Source organism: Armigeres subalbatus, chromosome 2, assembly GCF_024139115.2.
Source record: "Armigeres subalbatus isolate Guangzhou_Male chromosome 2, GZ_Asu_2, whole genome shotgun sequence".
Taxonomy (NCBI): domain Eukaryota; kingdom Metazoa; phylum Arthropoda; class Insecta; order Diptera; family Culicidae; genus Armigeres; species Armigeres subalbatus.
In genome coordinates, this window is record NC_085140.1 from 62470676 (window position 1) to 62496579 (window position 25904).

The following is a 25904-nucleotide window of genomic DNA, read 5'->3' on the forward strand; positions in this document are numbered from 1 at the left end:
TACTGAACTAGTCGATCAAATTCCGAAGGACGTTTTTGCTCTAATGACTGATACCGTGAAGTATTTATTAGGATTTCGAGTAGATTTAAGACAAATTTGCTTCTTCAAAACAGCACATAAAGTCTGTATTTAACCCAATGAAAGTTTTGACTCCAGCAAACCAGAAATTTATCCAAAAACAATGGTGAGAAACCGATGGAAAGCCTTTAAATATTTCATACGCGCGATCAATGATCATTTGAATTTGAGTTTGAAGAAGGTAAAGCCATGGTGCGTACCTATTTGAAATGATATTTTGCTACATGAGTATCTGCATCGACTCACTTGTCGCACATTCTATCAACTTCGCAACAATGGACGTGTTCAAGCCTGTTGTTAAACAGTTTGTGGTTTCGCCTGATTTGGAAGGCCTGGCACATGATTCATGTTTTCCCAAATACACTACTGTTAGATAAGAGAGTTTGTTGATAAGAGCAAGTGTTAGAACAAATCTGTTAATACAACAGCAAATAAAACATCAGAGATACATTTCGAAGCATATTGCTCTTGTGCTGACTCACACTTTGAATCCAATGGCTAATGTTGGCATCAAGCTGCATATCATGTTCATATCAATACACTGCTCCTTGAATTAAACTTAAAAACTCTTAGGCTTTTTTCGCCTCTCCTTCTTCTCTTCAATCTCAATTAAAACCAAAAAAATAGTTTTGATTTATTATTTTCGTAATTAATTTCGTTAGCGAATAAATATGATAGCAATAGAAAACTACACATATTAAGCCGAAACCGGCTGTTTCAACATACAATTAATACAGATGAATGTTATTAATATGCAATGAAATAAATACCATCGATACCTACATATTTTTCGATGTAATTTCAACTACTATAACTAGTCGATTAGCTTTTAAAACTGTAATTATCATTGAAATTTACATTTCTAGGGATGTACCGAATACATGTCAACTATGTATGCTCTATTTCAATTAGTTTTATTCATTTCGGACGAAATTTTGCCCTAAAGTATTCAGTTATGGCGGTTTGAAAATTCTCATAGATCTTTCTAGAATTTAACCCCGACCCCACCAAAAACCAGTATCTTCACACATATAAAGATTTACCCCCAGTTTTCAACTAATTTCACTTTCCCATGAAAATGTACCGCATCGCTCGTTCTATGTCTTGTTTCCATAGATTCCAACGCTCTCCTTCCAATCACCCAACTGTCAGCTGCATAATTTAATCGAAACGAAATCAAAAGCCGCTAACAATAGCGGCTCTGCCATCCAGATTCAACCGTCAAGAAAAGCCAAGTCCCCTTACCCGAAATCGTCCAAGTCCCCTTGATTCCTTACCAGCTAGAGGGCAACCGACAGAGAAAGTCCTTGGGAACGATCTCGCGCGCTTACACACTTCCCTTCCGTCGACTACCCCGAGCCACACAATCAACCAATCGCTTATCAAAGATTCCTTTATCCTTGTCGACGTTGCGTTGTCGTCCCCTTTTTCTTGGGCAACTGCGATTACGCACGGCAAACAAAGCCACAAGCGACGGCGACCAAGACGAACGAGTCCCTAACGAGCGAGCACGCATGGGAATGTTTAGAAACAGAGGGGGAAAACGAATCGGCGTAACAAAAGAAAGTCACCAACACAACATCGACCGACTCGACGCGGCGCAATGAGCTAGCCGGCGCGGCACCCGTCCGACCCACTACTGACTGGTGCGGTGACGCATTCTCGGTGTCTCGCTTTCGCTCCCTTTCTGCGTCTTGAGACCGGTCCGGGTAGCTGTGTTCCATGATCCTTGCGAGCGAACCGTGTTGCATTATAAAAGCGCCGCGCGCAACCCAGAAGCCATTCACAGTTCAGTGAGCATTCGGCGAGTGAAGGTAGCTCGTTCCGCAGCGGAGCAGTGTTCTGCAAAGGGAGCCTTCGAGCTCCCTTGAATCCTCCGGCAAAAGGAACGAACGAAGTTCTGTCAGTTTGTGATAAGTGTCCAAAAAGTTTGTGATTTGCTGGAACGTTTGATTTGAGTATCTGTTTCGGAAGTGACTGGGGCTCGTAAAGGAAGGAAGTGCCGAACCGGATCAACCGGTGCCGATCGGTGTGTGTGCGAAAGAGATTCCGGGGATGGAGATCGAGCGCCTTATCAGGGACGCATCCGCAAGGACGGGCTGGAGCTCGGCGGGATTGGAACAGAGAGGAGTCCTGTTTCCGCGCTTCAAGGAGGTAGGTTATTTTCAAAATTCACTTTTGCTGAAAGGAAAAATCAAGTGCCTTATTAAGATTAAAACTTTGATTATCGGAAGTAAATTGTCCGAAGGAAACGAAAAAAAAGCTCAGCAAAGTCCGCGATGATACAGAAAGCGAAATGTTTGTAAAATGTTTAGCTGAGATGTCGAATTTGGGTTGGAAAGTGTTTTCTTGGGAAAAGGCGATTTGCCCCTTAACAAACGAGGAACGCCCTGGGGTAAACGATTCGACCGAGATTGCCATCACCACCGATTCGAATGTGCTGCAGGTCTTCCTGCAGTGCTGGAAATGGATTCATGTCAGCGCTGAAGTAGAGCTGGTTCTTAAAATTATTTTTATGTGCATATTTCTTTAACTCTAGTTTCGGTTTATTTCATATGATTTATTATCTTTTCGTTCATTCATTAAATTTTTGTTACACTTTTTGTTAATACAATTATTATCATTAGAATTAGTTTTCTTTCCTATTATTAAATTTGGCACACAATCAAAACTTATTATTACTTTTCTTGGAATTGAATTTTAAACCTGTATAGTATTCTAATTTTCTGTTTTGAATTTCTAAATTTGTGTTCTAATTTGTGTTATTGATCAAAATTGCCACTCTACTTCTTTGCGATTGTCCATCAGCAGCTGAAATTTGTATCATAAATATTTTCTTTCACTTTGAAAATTGGCAAGACCGATGATATGAATGAAATTAGTAACTCGACTTAATATCGAAAAGAGAAACGCGGCTTAGGTTTATTCTAATGTAAATAACTTCTTAATACTGATAATATTTATGAACACAAATTTCATGCTACCTTACATTGAAAAAAAGTTGACGAACAAAAAAAATGAAACAAAATCTCAGATATAAAGAAATTATTGTTGCAATTGTTTGTTTGCCAAATCAACATAAGCAATTATTTTATCAAAAAGTTTACCAAATGGTTTTGTGTGAAACAAAAAACTATTGAATCACACTTAAAAAACTATTGAATCAAATTTTCAATTTTCTCGATAAATTGCATTATTAGGAAATTAGGGATGTACAAATCAAGCAAACAAAATATTCTATTCTAATAAGTTTATATCAGAATACAAACACAAATCCTCGATTTCAAAAATAATTTTTTTCATGTTGGTATCAATGCTTTCAAAAAGAGTTGATCTCAAAACAGTCCTTCGATAGTCACACAATACGTTAAAGAATACTTTTGACAAAAATACAATTATTTAAATTGATTTTTGGCTATGTACTTATCAAAACTCTTAGTTTCAATATTCAAAACTGGTTTTGACCCTTAAATAAAAATTCATAATGTTGGCAAATTATTAATAACAAATCAAATCTCGCGTGCGAAAAGCTTGTAATATAGACAAATTAATTTAATAGTAACGGACAATTTGATATTTCGAAACATATTCATGAGATTTTTCAATCACATTCGATAAATAGAAAGCCTTTTAAAAGTAATCAAAATTTGAAATTGACAAAAAAAAATCTTGCTTTTAATCTGCATTTGCTAAAATATAAAACAATTAGAGACTGAAGCATTTTTGGTAACACTTCAATAATGATACTTAATTTTCAAAAGCTATAAGTCATTTCTTCAGCACTTACCATCCAAAATTCCAGTTTTCTTTTATCTCACTGACACTGTTAAGAAAAATGTTCAAATTCAAGTATGTAAACCACTTTTCTCTCTACCATCGCCAGAAGCTAGAACAAATTCAATTATTCCACTTTAAGACAGCACTATGAAAATTGATTCTCATCTGAAAGATGCTGCCTTTTCTTTCGAACCAAAAAAGTTATCCAAATTCATATACGATTGTGATCAAAAGTTTCGCAAAAAAGAAAGAAACATATTACAATTTCAATGTCGTATATTTTAAAGTTGACTGCTTTATTGAAATGTCAGATCAAAGCTGTTCCAAAAGCAAGATAAACGCGGTACTGATCAACAATTATTCATATATAGAAAGGAAAGGAGAATAATGAACAGATTTAGAAGAAACAAAATTATCCCAACGGATGTTTTTGGACCACACCAGAGAGTGGATATAACAAATTATTGTTTTCGCAAATGTTTCGTTCCATGTCAATAAACCAAAACATTAAGTGAAGCTCGAAAAGAAATTCGAAGCTATAAAAAATGCATTCGATGTGACAGCTAAATCATGTTTTAGATTATAGACCGTTTCCGGCATACATGACCTTTGAATGACTACAAAAATCAACGTTAGTCAAATATCACTTCAATAATCAATAATTTCATATCTGGCAACACTGCTTCGAAGATAACATGAAGAAAAATTGAAAGTTTACTTCAAAAAAGAACACGAATGAGATGATTTTTTTACAGCGATGTGGAAAATAGAACAGTTCCCCTAGTTCACAAAAGTTGCATTCCATGATGCTCTATCATTTGCAACTCTAAGTTATTCTGGATAAAGGATTCAAAACTATAAACCTTTGAATAACCTCAAAAACCAACGTTCATCAAAAAATCCTTAAAAAATCATAATAATTTCATAACTGGCAACACTGCTGTAAAGGAAACTTGGAGAAAAAATTAAAATTAACGGATAAAAAGAGCACACCATTGGATTCAAAAAAATACATTCGGCAGCTGTGAAGTCAGAAATTCAGAATTTTCGCATTTCGAGTTCTTCCTTAAAATCAGTGGCAATTACTTTCATTGCGACAAAAAAATGGAACAACTTAGTTGCGGACGAGAACAGTCACAAAACAATCACATCCTGCATCGCAGTGCACCATTTTTGGACCATTTCGAATGACGAAAATATGTTTCCGGCAACACTGATGGTGTCTTACTCCAAATCTACGATAAAAAAAACTTCTGGGCAATTGCACTCTGCAATGCAATGGCTTGTGCTTCTCTAGCCGAAGGATGGGCTTTCGAGTTTATTCAAACTAAAATTCAAACCATATTCGGACAATAATTATGCAACGATTCATTTGTTCGCCGTAGCTAATACATTGTGGTGAAATTCAAACGGGGAGAACTAAATATATTGTCATAAAACAATTGGATGATATTCCAAACAAGCGAATTGAAAGCAACTAAAATATGGAATCAATGAGTCATCGATCACAATTAACAAACCAACGAACAGATCACAAAATTTTCATTCATCTGAATCATTTTATGCTAAGCAATTGCCAAATCCTAGAAGCAGTCAAACTCTCGAGCCGTTTATACATAATATGAGAATTCAAAACAAATCCTGTGTGGATTGAGAAATGAATTAATTTTCTGAAAATTTGACAACACTGAAAATTATTATCAAATGGATCATCACACTGAAAAAAAAGTTCTACCTGGGCTTTTGCGTCCTGCTATTGCAATACTCTGGAAACACTGGCCATAATCGAGCAAGTTGGAATTCACGACAAATGCAGTTTTAAGTAAAAGACGCAAACTGCATTTAAAATGCCTCTTCTGTTTATCATTTGCTAAAACATTTGCATCATACTGGAGTTCTGTTCTAATTAATTCAAAATAAGTCCTGTGTGGATTGAAATATTTTTTGTACATTTAACAACACAAAAAAATCTTTTCTAAATATCGACAATTTTAGCGAACTCACCCTACCCTAAAAGCGTTCGAGAAATTCTTGAAAAAACTATGTCTGATTGCTGTAATTAAAACATAATACGGATTATTTTTCTGTAAAAAAGTCACCTTTGAAAAAGAGAAAAAGCATGCAAACAAAAAAATCATTTAAATCGACGATTCAAACCAACAAGATATTAAAAAAAACCAAAACGAAATGCAAATGTAAAAATAGACTGGCAAACAATTATGATTTACAATGTTCTGTAAAACTCCGATGTGAATATGTGCACTATGTGGAAGATTTTGATTTGAAAAGTGTATCCCCTTCGAACAATTATTGCAAAATTTCTAACCAATTTGAATACACTGACATAGGAAACAAAAATTTGAGATCATGAACATTTGCTACATGCTATATTTTTTTCAGAGTAAACAAATTCAAAATTCAAATCTTTTAAATACTGTGTTGCAACAAATCTGAAAACATCTTCTGGCCATTTCCTCGATTTGAATTCTTTTCATCACAACCTTTCTTCTCAAAAATTCTTCATTCAAAAAACTTAGTTCGGTGAAGCAAATTGAAGCACTTCCAAATCAAGATGTGTTGAACCTTTAAGTCTTCGAGTGCTGAATCTTTAATCCTCAAATCATTTGTTTCGAAGCTTCAATAATTTGAAATTTTCCACCAGAAAAGAAACAATTTTATCAACAAACATTAATTTGATTTTGACATCAAAGTTATTAAGTAGATTCAATTAAAAATGGCAACACAGTATTGTTTTTTATTTTTATTTTATAGAATTATTTTGGCTGAACAAATTCAACAGTTTTGCAGCCCATCAAAAAACAAATCTCGTTATTTGTTTCTTCTTTTCATATAACACTTCATCTTCAAAGCACAAATGAAATAAAAGTCTAAACCCATTTATTAAACTGAATCAAAAGATGCATACATTTATATTTTTTTTAGATACAAACAAATGTCAAAACTTTTATAACCAGAAGCAAAATCTATTGAAGGGATGAAATTTTAATTAAAAAGTTATTTTCGAAAACCTCTACAACAGTAAACCGTGCTTATTAATTTTGGTACACTTCTCCGATTTTGTTATTGGCAAAAAAAAATACATTTAGGTTGATGCTATGGAATCAAAAGTATCAGTATCGATCCCTCAAGTAATTCCAAAATTAATTAAATATTCAAGACCATTTTGGATGTAAGCAATGTAGGGGTATGCGTGATGTTTTATTTGTTCGATATTCAGTATGCGAAATTTTGTTGCGATTCACGAACTCTTAAAAATTGCCTTCTAAATAAAAGCAAGATTAAAAAAAAAAAACTCTTGAATATTTTTGTTAGCCATCAAAATCCCAAATTGCATTCTGGATATCTTCAGAACATATGAATTTGAATAGATTTCGCGTAAGGATTTTTTTTGACGTAGAACTATTTCTGTGTTTTCTATACCGGGGTACACTTTTCGATTGCGAAAACTAAAAAGCGTCACTAAAATATTATAGACTTTGGACATTTATTTTTTTGCCATTTCTCGATTTCATTCGATCAGTAAGGAGTCAACGCTTTTATAAAAAAATATAATGAAAAAGGCGTATTAGAGATTCATAAAACAGTTTATACTAAGATTGAAACACCCAAAATATCAATGTAAAGACGCGCAAATTATAATTACAAATAAAATAAAATAAATTTTGCCACCGTAGTCCTACGTCACCTTTGCGTACAACACGAATGGATTGTATCTTTGAGTTTTTTAATATAACGCTAGAATCAAAATTCTGCAATTAAAAAAAAATCTGATTTCAAACCAAGTAAACAAATTTTGTTATTTATATTTCCAGTGGGTTTCATTAATTTCAATTCCAATCCATCAGACAGCAAAACAGATCTCGATACGGCACGAAGCAAAGCGCATATCCGCAAGGCCTAAATTTTCTAGATTTTTCTTTCAGAGTTCTTTAATAACTTCCATCGAAACACATGCTTGCTAAAAAAAACTAGAATTGACGAGAACTTTTTTTTTGGAAACATCGCACTTTTCAACTTTTATACCATCTGAATCTAGACAAAAAACACATCCTTAATTTCTATCAAAAAATTTAATTCAAATCTAAATAGCAAAACATATTTCTTCTTTAAAAAAACTTATTTAAAAATTGGAATATTTCACCGTGCTAATGTCTCGCTGTTGACTCAACTCAAAGACTTGTATCAATGTTGTTAATATTTAGTTTCATTTGCTATAGTTCGACTTTTCATCGTGCCAATAAAAAAGACATCAACAATCAATGGAATATTAATTATTTCATTCTGGCAACACTGGCTTACAGAGATCAAAATTCAAACCAAACAATTGCAGCAACTTCCATCCACCCATTTGACCAACACAACTACAATCCGTTGCCATTCCGAGGGTTAGAAGAGGGATGACCGGACCACACTCACACACACACAAACACAAGGCTTCACAATTTTGCGTTGAGTTTCGTAAGAGAAACACACTGGGAAAAAATCTCAAACAGAATCAAACGTTTTACAAACATTTCCAAATCAGATGAATGCAATTAGGAATCGCTCGTTTAGCTATTGTTTAAAATTGATTTTACATAGCTCCCTCTCGATTGATGCTTAGGATAATCCTCAGTTAAAGTCAATTTTACACAATGTTCTCTCCATGCAAAAACACAAACATGAAATATAACCTCAATCGAAAATAGCAATCAATCAGATTTTCCATGCTAGGTCTTACAACTTTCAAACCGAATTTCATTAAACTCATCGTCAAAAAGATTAAAATGGAACGAAATGCTCAAAATTCACTCGCCTCCGAACCACTAACACTCATGCACCACGCTCGCCTAACATGCCCCCCCTTTTCCTCCATTTCGGTGCCAAAGACCTACTTAAACTAACGCGCGTGCATTTCGGCTTGATTCATTTCGTTCCAGGAAACTGAAACCAAGGACGGACTGTCATCGGTTCAACACCCTCTGGGGAGTCCCCCTCCAGCTCAACCGGTCTACTGCGCGATTGGCGAACCGAGGGGCCTCGGACGGACCACAGCACCGACACACGGCCGAGGGAGACGGTTCACGGCGTTTTCTCGAAACCACCACACTGCCGCTGCCCTGCATCCACCAAGGCTCCAAGGGACAGCATTGGAACGCTCTGCCCCTGGATCCGATGCTTGCGAATATGGCGGTAACAAAAAAAAAAGACGTGTGACCCAAAACACCAGCACCGGTAGAAGCTAAACGGTCTAATTTTGCGGTGCAAGCAAAACTCCAGCACTAAGGTGATAGATCAATCGTCGTCGAACAAAAGGCTTAGTCTGGTCCGACACCACGGGTTTTTTCCCCCTGCATCGCCAAAACTAGGAAAAAATCCTGCTTCGTAATCGTTTTTGATTGTGATTGTTCTCCCTCCGATCCCGCCGCAGCCGCCGCCGGAAGCCCCTTCCTAAAACCGAAGGAAGAAGCTGCAGCGACACAAAAGATCCAACAATGGAATACGTGAAATGTCAGCAACAGTTCAATTTACTGCACACCACACCCGTCGTTGCCGAAGTCGAACCGGACTCGAGCTTTCGACTCCAGTCGCCGTCGTTTGGCGGAAGTTAGCTGAAACTGCACTTTTTTCCCCGCTCTCGGCCTCGGATTCCCGAGAATTGCGGCAATGTATGCGCCATTATTCCAGAAGGAAGCGCCAAATCGAACAACGGAATCCCATTTTTCATGGCTCGATTTCCTGACTCCTGGATTCGGCAGGCAGCCGAGAGCTGCGGAGAAGAAGAAAAAACAGCGAACAAACGAATGGATCGGAACAAACGTGTTTTGCTAGGAATCGGTTCACTGCGGCAACTTCACGACATTTTTCAATTTCCATCCATAAATATTTCATCTTTTTCCAATTCATTACGGCAAGTGGTTGGTACGTGGTACGGATATCAGCGTATTTTTGTCGCTTGTTGGAATATGCTTTATCTTGTTTTTGTGTGTTTTGCTTTTCGTGTTTAGCTTTTAAGAAATTACTTACCTATCATTTCACTAGAATAGGTAATTCAATTTTCTTTTTTCATCTAGATGTAAGCGTTTTACGAGTGCCTTTTAACTTTATCTCTAATTTCTTATGTTTATGTTTCTCTTTTCATTCTTTGCAATGTTTTTCTTACTGACAGCTCAAGCGTTTGTTACACCGTTATTTCTGTTATTAGTTCACCGTTATCCCTGTTATCAGTTATCCGTTATCCGCTAAGGACTTACACCGTTCGTTACCGCACTTAGTTTTGTTTCTGTTATCTTGTTTTTGTTTTCCCTTCATCTGTTGCCGGCAATGGATCCACTTCGGATGCATTTGTTGTTTGTTAAACTCGAGCCAAAACTCCTTCGTCGCTTGGTGGAGTTCTTAGGATTCCAACGAGCGATGAACGCTGGTTTTGCCTGCCCCGACTTCGGATTCCATTACACGTTATGTTGTTACTGTTACCCGTTATGTGTTTTTGTTCTTGTTCCCGTTACATCCTATCTGTTTTCGATGCGTTCATTGTTGGAGTCACCGCGTTACTAAACTTAAGCATTGCGCAACCATCAACGTCTCATCTCTCGGGATGTCACGTTTACGGATGAGCTTTGCTCGAGCCTTGTTTTGTTTGTCTTCATGTTTGTTGATTGTTGTTGACATTTTGACACTTGAGCATGTGTTTGTTTTTGTTTTGCACCCGAACATTGTCAAACTGTTATGTTTTTGTTTTTGTTTTGCAATTTCGATCCATTCTGTTATTCAAAATCCACATGTCTGTACTGTTGTGTTAAAACCCATTAAGTTTCTGTTTTAAGTTTTTGTTAAGTTTCCATTTGACCTGTTATTGCAAAGGCTGTCAGTGAGCAAGCATTGCTTGCTTTTTGTTCATTTTCAACGGTTTTAGTGTGTTTAGGTTAGGACATTGAAAAGTTTTGCTAAATTGTTTCTTCACCTTTTATACGTAAAAACACTAATATATGCTTTCGTGACTACGACAATAATGTTAGTTTAGGTATTTGATTCCATCGGCAACGAAAAGCTGAAGCCGTACTCTATTTACCACTTTGTCTTCACTAGAAGAGAAAATCAATCACAAACTGCGAATGCATAAAGCAGTTGCGGAAATTCCCTTTCGGATCAAACTAATCCAAAATCTATCCTACACCCTTGAACCGCAGGATCCGATTAAAAAACTTCTGCTTTTTCACGACCCACCGAGAATAATGAAAAAATCAAACAATCCACAAATTCAAAAGAAAAAAAAACAGCAATTCCAAATTTGTGAAATTTCACAACAATTCGAGAAAGCGTTTCACATCGCTGTAGAAACAAACACACCACTAAGAGATATTTGTCACCTGAAACATCCCACCGAACCGAATATGTTATTTGTTGACCCACAACACGTTGTTACACTTGTTATTGCTTTGTTTGTTATCTAGTTGTAAGGCAAAAACGCGCGATACCGATACACTGTTAACTAGTTTTGTTAAGTGTTACAGAATGTTTTATTCATCGCTACAAAGGAAAACAAATTTTGTTGTGACTTGTTATGACAGTTGAGTGAGAGAGAAAAAGAACCGAGAAGCCTCACAAGCGTCTCGTTGTTTTCGTTACCATAGATACGTTGAAGTAGGAAGCCAAATCGACCACAACTATGAAAGGAAAAATCGCGCGTTCTGTTAAGGTTATGTTTATATTATGAAAAGTTGTTGAAGATCCCCGTTCGTTACCCGTACAAAAATTGTTAGTTTGTTAAAGTTATCTTGTTAGCTACGAAACCGTTCAATTCAGCATTGTTTTTTTTTGCAATCCAGCGAAGAATTTCCAGAATAGGAAAGGTGTAGTTTACCGTCATTTTGAATCTGATTTTTTCTTTTTTCTTCAAATAGGTTAGATTTGATTAAGTGTGTAATGTCTCAAGAATCATGTTTTGGTGTTAGGTTTACAAAGTTTTCAATTCTTTTTCTAAATTTTACTTCTTACTTATTAACCCTTTTATCATTCATACAACTAACACTAGATTTATACATCAACTATATTATAAGCTTTTCATTGTATAAGGATAATCTTGATAGTTAAGCAACAAAAAAAATATACTAATTCTAATCCATTTCGAACAAAAAAAAAAGAAATATTTCGATTGAATGTGAAAAAGAGTGAATGAAGGTCACTGAATAAAACATAAATACAAAACCCCACACATACCAGTCGTTAAAGATCTTATCCGAAACTCCGAACAGTTTGTCAAACTTAGAAAAGAAACTGAGCCCTTTCATCCATGCAAGCCTTGACGAGCAAGACAAAATGGCAAACACTGTCTCTTAATATCGCCGAACTGTTTTTAAACATTCTTGCGGATTTCAAAATTAAAACTTGCCAATCTGTCTTGCACGTTGGATCTCTTTCGAAGTATTCTTTCATATTTTTGGGATTTTTTTTTAACTGTAAACTATTATCGAAGCACGGTTGCATCATTTTGTGTTGCTGTTCCGATTATTCATTCAATATTTACCATTGGGAGATTCCTCTCTAATTGGCACACTCTAATCTGTGCCCTTTCTTGCTTTCTTGCTTCTTGATCGAGCATATGAGGCCATCCAACCAACTAGTAGGCAGTTCTTTATCATCCCATTCCCATATATTTTTTGATCAATTTTTGTTCCAATTTTGAGAAGCTCGATCGGTTTAACTGTTTTTCAGGTTATTTAGAACTTTCTTTAGCGGAGACGAGCCAGCCTCGGGCTGAAAGTCTCTCTAATAAAGACAAAAAAAAACTTTCTTTAGCTCATCCTGCGTTGGTGATTCTACAGCTTTACCATCATTGGCTATGTCCATCCTGTTCTTTGAAGTGTACGTTCCAGCTGGCTCTCGGCATAATCACGTATAATCTGCAGATTGTCCTCTCGTCCATTGCACATGGTAGGCACTGGCGCAGTCTGTAGCCGCGCGCCATTGACAGTTGCCTATAATCAACCTGCGCATATCGTTTCTACCCACGTTCTTCTTTACTTCAGCTACCACACTATCTTCGAGCTGCCTTTCCTTATGCGGTAGTTTCTTTTCTCCTTTGTCCTTGCTACGCTATACCGTTCTCCATTGCATCGGGTATCCGACTCTGGCAGCATTTAGGGGAAGTGGCCCCTAAACGCCACCACCCCCCCCCCCAGGGCAAAACGCCTTTTGTGGTTTCCCTCATATTTACCGTCATTAAGATGGCCGTAACAAAACTAGATCTAAAATTATGTAGGTTAGGCGAAAAAAGTTTCAAAATAGTGTATGTACTGTTGCATAATGTAAAAATACCCATGAATAGCTTTACAAATAAGACAATAAAGCAGTGTTTGTTTAGCTAGGGCATATTGCCCCCCTTCTCCTACATCGTCCGCCACTCGCTGGCACTCTTCATCAAACCAACTATTTCGTCGCAGTGGGATAGGCAATACGCGTTCTAACACGACACACTTCACGGTGCCTCTTCGATGTTTTGCTCAAATTCTGAGGGCTAATTCTGCTCCATAGTTCGTGCACCTTTGTGAATAGAGGTTCCCTTGCTTGTGCCAGCAAGCACACCCCTGCCTTGAGCCCTTTAGGTCTTCTACTCGTGCCATTCAGCACCACATTCCTTTTGAATAATTTAGCTCAATTTTCTACAACTTGATTGCAACCTACTCAGATAGGCCCCGGCGGTTGATCTATCCTACTCCAACGGGTGCATGTTCTAAGCACTTTCTAACTTCGGGTGATTGGAGTGCCGAGGGCGATCGAGGGATTTCGGGTATAGATGGCTTCCATTTCAATGGTGCCCTGACAACCTGAAGCCTGTTCACACGCACGAAACGATCTACCGTATTCCGATAGCCGATTTCCAATGCCCTTGTGCCATTCAGCTAACGTCTCGATCACGATCGCGATCGCAAACGACTCCACCTGTCGGTGGACCTATCCTACTCCGACAAGACGTTCCCCGGGAGCTCCGCACCACAGCCCGTGATGTCACGCTCTGCAGTGACGTTGACAACAGTTGCGACTTTCGTAACTGGCGCTCGCGTCCCCGTTCATTATCGACATTGGTCTTCCGCGGTGATGTACTCTGACGCTCATTGTCTATTTTCCGTAATGGCGACTGGTCAAGTCGAAGTTTAGCTCTCCAAGGGGTCTGCTAATCCAGACACACTTGGGACAAGGCCGTTGGTCCACCTGCCCTTAGTCGAGTTATCCCACTTTCTCATTCATTTGCAAATCGGTGCTGCCTTGATATTCCTTCGGGCATTACCCGTGCCCCTGAGGAATTAGCCCTCTTCATCTTCCATGTTTGATGGACATCATGCTTGCGAGTACCAGCGTGCGTACCTCGCGAGATACGGTGCGGTATGCGCTGATCGCTCTTAGGCACATCAGCCTATGAGTATTCTCCATCTTTAAGGCGTTGCATTTGACTGGACGATGTTCAGACTGGACCTCCGTACCACAGCATTGAAACCGCTACGCTTCCTAGCAGCCTGTACTTACTTGAGTACATCCCAGAGCTATTCGCCATCATTATCGATAGTACCGATAGTGCCTATCGCCATCGACACGCACTCACAGTAACAGTTGACATGGCTTATGAAGGTCAACTTATCTTCGAGCATCACCCCCAATTGTTAGAGATTTCTTGAAAGTGATGCCACCCGCCGACTCTAATTGACGCCCCCTGCTTGTTGACGAATATCTTCTCCACCAGTTGTAGTCTCTTGTTGGGCAACCATTCCTTGTCGAGACTAATTGAATACACTCTTATTTTTTAATCGAGATGTCAGCAATTTGTCAAACTTTTACCAAGATTTTTAGCCAAGCTCTAGCAAATATGTTTTTTTTGCGAAATTTCTGTCAGTTGCTGAAAATCAGCAAATAATTTGCCGAAAATCAGCCATCAGAAGTTATTTTTGATAGGATATTTTAATTATTTCGATTTTCTGGACAAACGGCTGTTCGAATTCTGCCTAGCTGCAAGTCATATTCTTATACAGCCCTAGCGGTACTCCCAGACGAAGCAACGAGTTCGCGATCTCCACCCAGCTGGCTCTGTTGAACGCATTCTGCACGTCGAGTGATATCACTGCGCAGTAACAGATACCGCGCTGTTTGCATTGGATGATAACCCCTGCAGTGTCAACCACCGATGTAATGGTGCCCAGAGCAGTGTTGGGAAATGTACATTAAAACACTCTGATTATGCGAATATTTACATTTTATCCAGTCAAATTTAATGCACCAAACAAGCCGAAATAATTTGCCAAAAAAATGTACACGACATCGTGACATTATTTTTGCCGATTAACCAAACTGTTTGTTTGCTGCTACGTTAGAGTCGTGTCGGCGTGCGGTAAGCATTTGCATGAATTTTTTTGTTTCGGCTCGTGCGCAGCGCAAACAGCACAGAATCGAGTTTAATTACTTGTGGCGCAAAGCCTAGAAGGAGTGCTATCCGTAGGTACTGGTTTATTTGTTCTTATCCCTAAAATGAGCAAGGTGTAATTAAATAAATTTTTCCTACCAAAAACGGTTATACGGTGTGAAATTATTGTACGAAAACATTAATTGTGGGGAGAGAAAATAAAAAAAACATGAGCGGACTGTCGTTTGCTTGGCGTGGCTGCTGCTGAGCGATTCCAAGCAACAGCATCAAAATTTAAGAAAATTTTTAATTCATGATTTTCTATTGAGTTGAAACTTTGCACAGTTTTTCAATTTCATCTAAATCGTCATTTTTCGATATCAAATCTTCATATTGAGTCACGACTAACTTTTCAAAAGGGTGTATGTGAAAATGGTTCAAAAATATTTAAAAAGCTGCACAGCAAAAACGGAATGTTCGATTGTTATGATTTTTTCAGCAAAGTTAGACAACTAAATGGTGATTCTTAAGAAAATGTGCACAGTAAAAAAAAAAATTTTTTTGCCTTTAAAAATATTATTTTTGTCACAAAAACTTTTTTTTTTTCAAGAGTCGCAGTTTGATGCTGATTTTATTGTTAAGGGCCTTGCGTGAGTTAAACAAGTTGTTTGTATGATATTCCATATTTATGTATTCATCGATATTATGTATATTATATGTATAAATATTATATGTATAAATAAATAAAAATGAATTAATATTATCCTAAGTATTAAATTAAATGTGGCAGTTACACAATGTTGTTATAGAAACTCTAAGAGTTTTGGGTTTGAATTTTGGTATGGGTTATGATATCATGAAAACAGTTTATTAATACTTATTTTTTATTTATTTTATTCAATTTTTTAAAATATCGAACACTTTTGAATTATTATCAGCACAGTTTGAGTATAGTTTTGCTTTAATTTTATTTTCCGACAATGGAATGAAATAGTGAAATTTTTGGGTTCCTTGGATCGTTTTCGCGTTATTAAATTGCTCGCTGAGCTCTGAAGCCTTTATTTCGTACTCTTCAGTAGTAGTAAAACAAAATGATAATTTGGTTAAATCTTTTCTTTTCTACGATTTGCCCAATCAAAAGTTCTTTCGCAGTTTTAATTGGATGCTCACGTTCTTTGGCTAAACTTGCTCTTGTGGCCATGCGCTTTATTGTTCCTCCAATAGCATCACAAGGACCTTTGCCATGTGATGTAGCAAAAATGCCATTCTGCATCAATTCCGTACATTGATTTAAATTGACATAGGCTCGAAAAATTCTTACGATTTTTGTACTGCGACGCTGCTCCATCAGACATGAAATATATCTTTTTGACTTCTTTATGCTTATCAACGCGTAAAAAGTTAATCATTTTTCAATGAACAAGTTTACGGATACTGAATCGTGTCTTAAATCTTCGGAAATTATAATAAAACTTAAGTGTTCAATTTGCGTACTTCCATTAAAATAAATAACGAATGGATGAATTGTAGCTTGTTGTACGTTCCAGTGATGGGACTGCACTTCATCTTGCAATACAAAGCTGTAATTTTCAGAAAAATCACAAATGACTAAAAATTCACCATTTTGTAATGTATTTTCGTATTTTTAAAAAGCTGGATTGTTCTGTTTTAATGAAATCGTGAGGATTAAACTTTCTAATTTCAAGCAAAAATATGACACAAACTCATCTACAGGTTTTACAATAGTTTCTATGTCACACCTATCCGTGGTCACCCATTGCTCAAATGATAACTGATCAATATATTTTTCTTCAAACTCAGCGAATAAAGTATTTTCCAATGATGAAGAATCTGGACAATCCGAACAAGATCGTAGATAGCAATTTGATGTTGTATTTTCACACAAAAGACTACCAGTTAACATTTTAATATCCTTTGTTAAATTGATTCTTTTCAAACTATGTAAAATAAGATTAATATTCTCATGGGTTGTGCACACACACATTATGTGTTCCTGAATTGGAAAGAAGCTTACATTGCCTTGGCCGAAGGCTTGCAAATGAGGAAAAACCTATTTTAATATTATCGTGAATTTCCTTGAAGCGTGTGTACGCTTCTTTCAAAGTCGTCATCATTAATCGTTTTTGGATTGCTTGACGCTTTCCATCTTTTTTTACTGATACATAATCTTTTTGACCAGGCATAGCTCGACTTACTCATCTGTTAATGCAGTACTAGACCTAGTATTTTTGGTTGAAAGACAGTTATTCTTCTATTGTTTTGCCTCTTTTACTGTATTTCTATTGGTTTTGAACTCATCAATGGCATCCTGAATAGACCACGAACTTGGCAGCATCGACAAAATCAATAATTTTTCTTTCCTTGTCGTGGCTGCATTCGAGAACCTTTCCTTCATATTTATAATTACCTCATCGTAGTCTGTATTTTCCACATCATCAGGTCCTAATTTGAAGAGGTTTCTTCGTACAGCTTCGTTTATTTCACGGTATTTTTCTCCGGGTAATAAACGTAGTCCATCTTACTCCATTTAATCGAGTCACTTTTATCCCAGCTATGCCCTCGTTAAAACGTTCGATGTTGACCTTTTGGATACACTCATCTTCCGATTGATTTGTTGAAACAGATTTCGCTGATGGTACGGTGGCAAGGCTCTCAGCACTTAATACTTCTGGTAATTCCTCAGTTGTTGTCGATACATCTGGCAATTCCTCAGTTGCTGTCGTTTTCGAACTTCCTGCGCTCTGCTCAACCGATGATATACAGATTGCTCTTTTGTCAACGTTTAGACGGCAGGACGTGCAAATGCGTAAATTTGTATTCAATGTGGACATTGGAGCATAACCAGTCGCTTTCAGTTTATCTATGGTGCTTTCGGTGAGATTTCGTAACTCTTTTGAACACTTTTTTCCATCAAACGGCCTACAACAGTTGAGAAAGCGGCTACTCATGTTGTTCGTAATATTTCAATAAACAAAATCACTTTTAAGTTTTTACTGACTAGTTTGGTGTCATTTGCTTGACTGAAGAAAAAATTACTATAAGATCTTTAACAACCTTAGTAGTAGTAATTTTTTGCTTTTTCGTGAGCATTGTCATGGTATGTACCTATCATGCATTTGTTGTTGTTGAAGATACCCGTTTCCTCCCGATCATAAAGTCTATTCTCTAAGAGGTATATTTTTTGCAGGTAAACTATAGACGTACACGTGTATATAAATCTTTGATTTTGCAGCTTTTGTCTTAAAAATAACATTTCTGATATGTTTCTATCAACGTTATTATCAACAGGTTTCAACACTATTAAAAGAATTTTTCGCCAGTCACGTGCAATGAAAATTATGACACTATCAATACTTTTGATCACAACACTGGATCGTGTCTAAGTTTCTTATAGATGCTATGAATAATTAAATCAAAATATCATGAAAACAACTTGTTTAAATCACTTAACAATAAAATCTGCATCAAACTGCAATTCTCGAAATAACTTACACAGAAAAAAATTGTTTTTTACTAAATGTGAAAATTGTGAAATGTTTGAAATGTCATAACTTTTTTGTTTATTAGTTTACCATCACCAAATTTTTATGGTAGATAGCTAATATAATGGACCGTTTTCCCTAAAAAAAATTACGTTCGAAAAAAGATAGGGTTTTGAGATATTTGAGTTTTTGTGACAAAAATGATATTTTTAAAGGCAAAAAAAATTTTTTTTTACTGTGCACATTTTCTTAAGAATCACCATTTAGTTGTCTAACTTTGCTGAAAAAATCATAACAATCGAACATTCCGTTTTTGCTGTGCAGCTTTTTAAATATTTTTGAACCATTTTCACATACACCCTTTTGAAAAGTTAGTCGTGACTCGTGGCTTTGTTTTTATTTTTTTGCATGGAAGAATGAATGGTAAAAAGAAATGTGAACCATTCCCGTCCCTGGCCCAGAGAAGACCGTCTTCTTCGAAGGCCGAATTGCTCGCTCGACATGCTCCTCCACGTAAGGTGACAGCCTGGTCAGGATTAACTTCACCTGTAGTTTCCCAACAGTTTCTATTAGACCAGAGGTTCCCAATCTTTTGAATATGCGACCCACCTAGCAGAATCCCATATTTCTTGCGACCCACCAGTTACCAAATGCATTGATTTTGTGAAATTAGATAAAAATGAGTTCGCGTTAGATTGGACAAATCATAATAAATTGATTTTTATCCCATCATTGTATTTGTCAAAATTTCGTCAATTTTTTTAATTGGATGTGAATTGGATTTGGATGGGATTTGAATTGAATTTGGGTTGGATTTGGATTGGATTTGAAATTTATTCAGATTGGATTTTAATTGGATTTCGATTTGATTAGAATTAAATTTAAATATGATTTGGATTGGATTTAAAATAGATTTGGATTTGATTTAGATTGGATTCGATTGGGTTCGGGGTTTGGTTTTGGATTGGGTTCGGGGCTTAGATTTGGATTGCATAGGACTTCTTTCTACTTGCCCAAATATGGTATAACAAAAAAGGCCGTTGACCTCGTCAGGTTTGTTGTTCTTTAATTATCCAATCATTACCTAGATCCTAATTCAAAATATGGAATAGATTTGTGGGACAAAATAGTAACAAAATTATGAATTAAGATTTGTCTTTCGCAACCCACCACTGAACAGCACACGACCCCCCTGGGGGTCGCGACCCACAGTTTGGGAAACTCTGTATTAGGGCCGATGTCCACGTAGCGGTTTTTCAAGCTGCGTTGACGCAGCGTTATTCGGCGTTGAATCAGACTGGGAATGCACACGACAAGCGGTAATTTGCCGCAAAACTTCTAACGTCAAACCTATCTGTCACACCAAATGTCATCCGCCTGCCAGCTGTTGTCAGTCTGTCATTTTTCATTCTCTTCCAATATGCATCGCGTTCTCCAATCACATAAAGACAACAAACGTGAAATATTTAGATTTTGATTTGTATGAAGCTCATCGCCCCGAACGATATTCAATGGGTATAATGCAATTCTAAACATTTCATGAGCTTTAACATACCTATATGATGACAGACTATAGTGAAGGTAACTCAGTATTATTCCAAAATAAAAGTTCAATTAATGCTTTCTAGTATAGAGTAGAAAAAATAACTCACTGTAGATTTAAAAGTCTCCCATTACTTCTAAAATGAAAAGTTTGAACTTTCGAAATTAATTGTAGATCTGTGAAATTGAAATCGTGCCGCACAATTCGATTGTTTGAATAAAAACGTTTTCAATACAGAGAGACAGAAATTTGGCCTCGCTTTGCTTAATCCCAATATGTTTTCTACAATCATAATAAATGAATATTATTACAATTTCATAATGTTGCTCATTCTTTATTTCCAACTTAAATTTATTACTTCATAGGAGGAGATTAATCTTGAATAATAGTGGATTCAGGCATTCAATTGTTCTTGTCTTGAATTGAGCATCTGTTGCATTTGGTGTACGATTTTTATTAGTTCCATTTATCGGTAATCATTTGCTCACGAATAAAAAGTCATTAAACATTTTGGTCAGATACTGCAGTCACTCCTACAAATAAGGTGCTCAAAATCCTCCTCCGAAAGCATCACAAGCGATTGCTGGCGTGTTGCTACGTTTGTCGTTGTTCTTCCAAAGAAGTGCTATCTAAATGCCAAACGTCGTTATTATCATTGCAATTTTCACTTCACTGCAACACGGACCGATCGCAGTAGCGTTGCCCACAACACTAGAAGAAACGCATTAGTACTGTAGCTCGCCATCTCTTTATCTGATCTCGTTTCTTCTTGCAATTGCAATCCACATTATTTGACGATTTCCTTCCGTTCACATTCCTAAAAACATGAACATATATCAGCAATAGAAAAGCCAAGATATATGAACCTCCGTATCAAACCTATATTTAATAATTCATCCCATGGCGGAACTGGTATCGCCTTCCTTGATGTATACAGGGTCCCGCGGAATGTTGGTTGGAACTTCGTTGGTTGAATTTTGCCTGGTCCGTTATTCATCCCAAAACTGCCACATCACCGTCTGTTCGGAAACCAATTTATTCTGATAAAGTTACAATTAACGTCACAACACTATCCGGCACATACTTCCTTTGACTTTGACTCTATCCACCAGCCTGGGATGGTTGCTTGTCAGTTCTTTCCAAAGGTGTTTTGACAGCGACTGGTACTAACACAGGAACGAAAGAAACACCGCTCCGAACTATTACAATTGCTATTATTTAAAGAAGCTAGATTTGAAAAGTGTTGCAATTTGCAAATTAATTTGCGAAACCAAAATGAACTGATTTGCGAAGTATTTTTGTTTGTTTTGATTTCGCTCTGACACATTCTTTCACATCACAGATTTTCCCATTAGAAAATCTTGTTGGAAAGAAAAAGAATAGAGAAATGTCAAAAAATACTCGCGTGCACGCAGCGTTCCTGTGGGGAATTGCGGTGACTTTGCGGTAACTCTCGCCGCAAATGAGACGCGTGTCGACGCCGCGTTAACGCAAGTGCGTGTGCATGATTCTATTTGATGTTGGGTACTTCCTACCGCAATTGCGTTGACGCTGCGTGCACGCAAGTTCAAAACCGCTACGTGGACATCGGCCCTTAAACGATTCGTCTGTACGCTGGGGGTCTCATGGTGGCTAACCAGGTTTCGATGGCCTTGTTTAGAGCCAGTATCGCCACTTTGAATAGCTCGATGCTTTCCTCTCTCACTTTTGCCGAGCGTGCCTTTGTTTGCTCCACCAGAATACCGGCCTATTCCACAGTCGCACCTTCCTCGGCATGGTAGCGACACGCGCTCGTGACAGAACCGCAACCCAGTTCATCACCACACGGATGTCCCGTGTTCTCCTCCAAACCCATAGTTTCACTGAAGGGTCTACTGTCGCAGTTGGCGACCTCCCACGCTCTGGTTGTAGGAGTAGCTCTCTGACTTTATCTCCTTTATGCCCTCGCCGCTTATCCTGTACTGTATCTCTAAATACACCCACTTCTTGTGCTCACCACTTCCTGGATCGGGAATCTTCCCGTCGCCGCTGATCCGTTATCCGCGGGGATGCGGCACGGGTCCGCCAGGATAGAGACGTCCGGTAGCCAACTGGCTTGTTTCGCCCTTGCTCTCTACTTTTTTTTATTTATTTATTTATTTATTTCATTTGTTTTTTTCGTCAACCGTCGTAGACTAGTACACCTAATTTTTCATTTCTTAATGCTAATATACATAGATTTTGATTAAGTAGAGATTAAATAGTGCAGATAAAAAATGTTATATTTTTTGTCTTATATGTTGCGATTTCGAATTCTATCTGATTGTAAATGTCCATTATTCGATTCAAAGGTCCAAATTTGGCATAGTTCGTTCGATGATAGTTTGTTATAAATAAGGTACGATTTCGAAGTTGCCTTGAAGGAATATAAAAGTTTAATTTTGATAAGATTTCAGGTGAATCAACACATTGCGAAACGATATCATTTACGAAAAAACCATTGCTATTAGACGCCGCTCTTTCAAAGTCTGTATGTCAATGAGCATGCATGGAAATGATGTCCAGCTTAATTTACGAAGAGCAAATAGTAATAATTGCTTTTGTACAGATTTTAATCTCTCTTCGTGCGTGAATGAGAAAGGAGACTACAATACTGCAATGTTCCATTATTGATCTAACATAAGCTACATAAAGTGTTTCAATTGTATATGGGTCATGAAAGTTATAGCAGAAACGCTTTATGAACCCCAGCATGTGAATGATTATGTTGTAGTTGTCTACGAAAGAAAGTTTAGAATCTAAGATTACTCCTTAGTCTCTCTCCCGTCCCTTTCTCTTTCACATTTTTCCACATTTTGATTCCCTAATGCGATTGAAATTTTTGGTATTGTTCTTATTCTGCTAAATGATATTAAATTGCATTTCTTTACATTCAGTTATAATAGGCTTTCCATATGGAACCATATGTAGAATTTGTCAATTTCATTGCGTAATACATTGATGTCGACTTAATTTCTTATTTCCATAAAGAGCTTCATGTCATCGGCATAAATTAACACTTTAATGTTTTTCAGAATGAAGGAAATGTCGCTTTCGTACAAGATAAAAAGAAGGCCCAAATGAGAGCCTTGAGGGACTTCCGAAGTGACTTGAATTGGTTTTGACTTGTGTCCATTAAATTTGATAATTTGTTGGCGGTCAGTTAGGTATGATTCAAGCCATTTCAGGAGTCGTGGCTCAATTCCAACTTTGTGTAGTTTAAAAACCAGCATCGGTATATCAATGCGATCTAATGCCTTGCCAAATTCCGTATATAGAGCTTCTACATGGTTGCCGTTATCCATTGCATTCAATGAAAAGTCTTCGGATTGAAGCATGTTTGTTGAGGTCGAGTGACCTTTAAAAAAACCCGTGTTGCGTGTCAGTTATTCTGTTTTTGATTTGCATAAATTGCTTCTCGTTGCCAATTGCCTCGAAAAGGTTTGGAATGCAAGAGATAAGGGCTAAGCCACGATAATTACGTACGTATGATTTTTTTACCAAACTTAAATATTGGTACTAGAAAAGAGCTTTTCCATATTTTGGGGAAGATTCCAGATTCCAGAGACTTATTGAATAGCCAATATAGAGGAGTAGTGAGTTCTTCTGCTATTTTTTTTAAATAAATACTGGTGGAATCGTGTCCGGTCCAGGTCCCTTCGAAGCATCCAAGTTCATTAGAGCGTCGAAAATTTCATAGACTTGAATTTGATTTACACCAACATCTCTGAAAAATTCTGGATGAACGCGAAATAATCGCGGTCGCGATATTTTTCCGAAAATGTAGTATAGATTTCTTGGAAAAAATTGGCAAATAAATTACAGTTTTTTTCGAGCTATCGCCAACATTTTTGTCGAGGTGCATTACAGATGGAAAATTGTCTGATTTTAATTTTGTTTTTACTTAATTAAAAAAGTTCTTTGGACAGGACTTACTGATGGCTAGATTCAATTGGTCGCAAATTTCCAAATATGTCGCTGTGTTTCGACCACTCTCTTCTTTCTTGTAGATTTTATGTGCTTTTCCTTTGCGATTTTTTAAATTTTTTATTTGACTGTTGTACCAGATTGGACTCTTTGTATTTCTATGTCGTCGTTTTTTCATTAGTGGAATTTCTTGTTTAATTATTTGCTGTAAAGTTTCGTTAGAAGTGTATGCAGTAGTATCATTCTTTATAATTGACTGCCAATTAGTACTATTTAATCTGAGTTTAATTCTTTTATAGTCTGCTGAATGGTATTCGAGGATTTCCGCGTACTCATAGTCGTTGGGTCTTTGGTGGACGTGAATGATTAAAGAATATTCGATTGCTTTGTGAAACGCTTTTTTTTCCACAATGGATTTAATGATTCAGTCACACAGAAATCTTCATATACGTTAGTTAATAAAAAGTCCAAATAGTATTGCTGTGCCTTTTTTCACATGGTTAATTTGATTAAGCCCAAATCGGAAATTAAGTTAATCGGAAATCATCATGATGTAGGAATCATCTCTGAATTAAAAGTAGTCGAAATAGCTACAAGAACTCCCCACCTGATTTTCTATTGGACTCATACAAATTTCTGTCGTTTCGAAATACATTGAAGCCGCTTCCAAAAACTTCTTCACTTTTTAGGCTTTTGTCCCAGCTATTTTCGATAGCCAAAATGGCCGAAAAAGACGTGCTCAAAATGTTTTTGTAAATTTTCTTCATTTTAGCTGGATTTTTCATGCGGTGAAATTTTGACAATATTTTTATCAAAACTTCAGTCACATTCTGTTTAAATTTTTAAGAAGTTTTTGGCTGCTCGTCGGTCAAAGAAATAGTGTTACTTACATCAAGGCGAAAATTTCTGGGGAAAATAGGATAGTGGAACCTGGTTGAGCTCTTCCTTAGCTGTTTCAAGCGATGTGTCCGCACACTCGAAAGGTATTGGCGATAACACAGCAGGTCTGCTGCGGCTTCAACTGGCCCAACTCCATATTCCCGATGCATTTCGGTGAATATGCTATGAAGGTGATCAGGAGACGATGGTAGTCCTGCAGATGCAAGAAGCATTTTGATGCTGATTGGCGTCATTCCATCGATGCATACATTTGGGGGCTGGTCTTTCATGTACGCAAGATACAACATCTTTACGTCCTTCACCCTTTTCAAATGTTGGTCTAGATTTAACACCTCCTATATGCCGAGATTGCATTACTAAAGATGGAGAAGGGATGCCAATAATGTCAGCAAGTTGCACCATGATGACTGTCAAGCTCGGCATCGTATTCAGTTCTATTTTTCTCGTTCCCGATGCGTTGCGAGACCTCTTCATATCGTTGAGGAGGGGTCCACTTCGGGTGTTTCGTTGGAAGGGTTAGTATTACTCATGAAAATTGTTTTTTTTTTCACTACCATTGTTAACAGTTCATGAAGAGTTAGTAAGCACAAAAACCCCTAACTCGATATTTTCCAGCGATCAGTTCAGTCTACGTCTAGGATGTGCTGGGCACCGATGTTTATTAACTAATAGCTGAAAACTTGCTTCCGCTGCATACAGTTTAGCCTCAAACGGTGGAAATTTGAGTCTTTCAACTATCTGCAGGGTAAAGTTAATGTTGTTATAC

General features: G+C 37.1%; 2 long non-coding RNA genes across 2 annotated transcripts; one reads left to right on the plus strand and one right to left on the minus strand.

Annotated features, from left to right (window-relative positions):
* Nucleotides 1–1870: 1870 nt before the first annotated feature.
* Nucleotides 1871–12070, plus strand: LOC134208740 (uncharacterized). The gene is made up of 2 exons (XR_009978693.1): nucleotides 1871–2232; nucleotides 8796–12070. It is a non-coding gene; the product is annotated as an uncharacterized LOC134208740 (long non-coding RNA).
* Nucleotides 12071–20437: 8367 nt separating this feature from the next.
* On the minus strand, nucleotides 20438–21885 carry LOC134214456 (uncharacterized). The gene is made up of 3 exons (XR_009979794.1): nucleotides 21378–21885; nucleotides 21173–21312; nucleotides 20438–21110 (listed from the first exon to the last, which is right to left on the minus strand). It is a non-coding gene; the product is annotated as an uncharacterized LOC134214456 (long non-coding RNA).
* Nucleotides 21886–25904: the final 4019 nt, after the last annotated feature.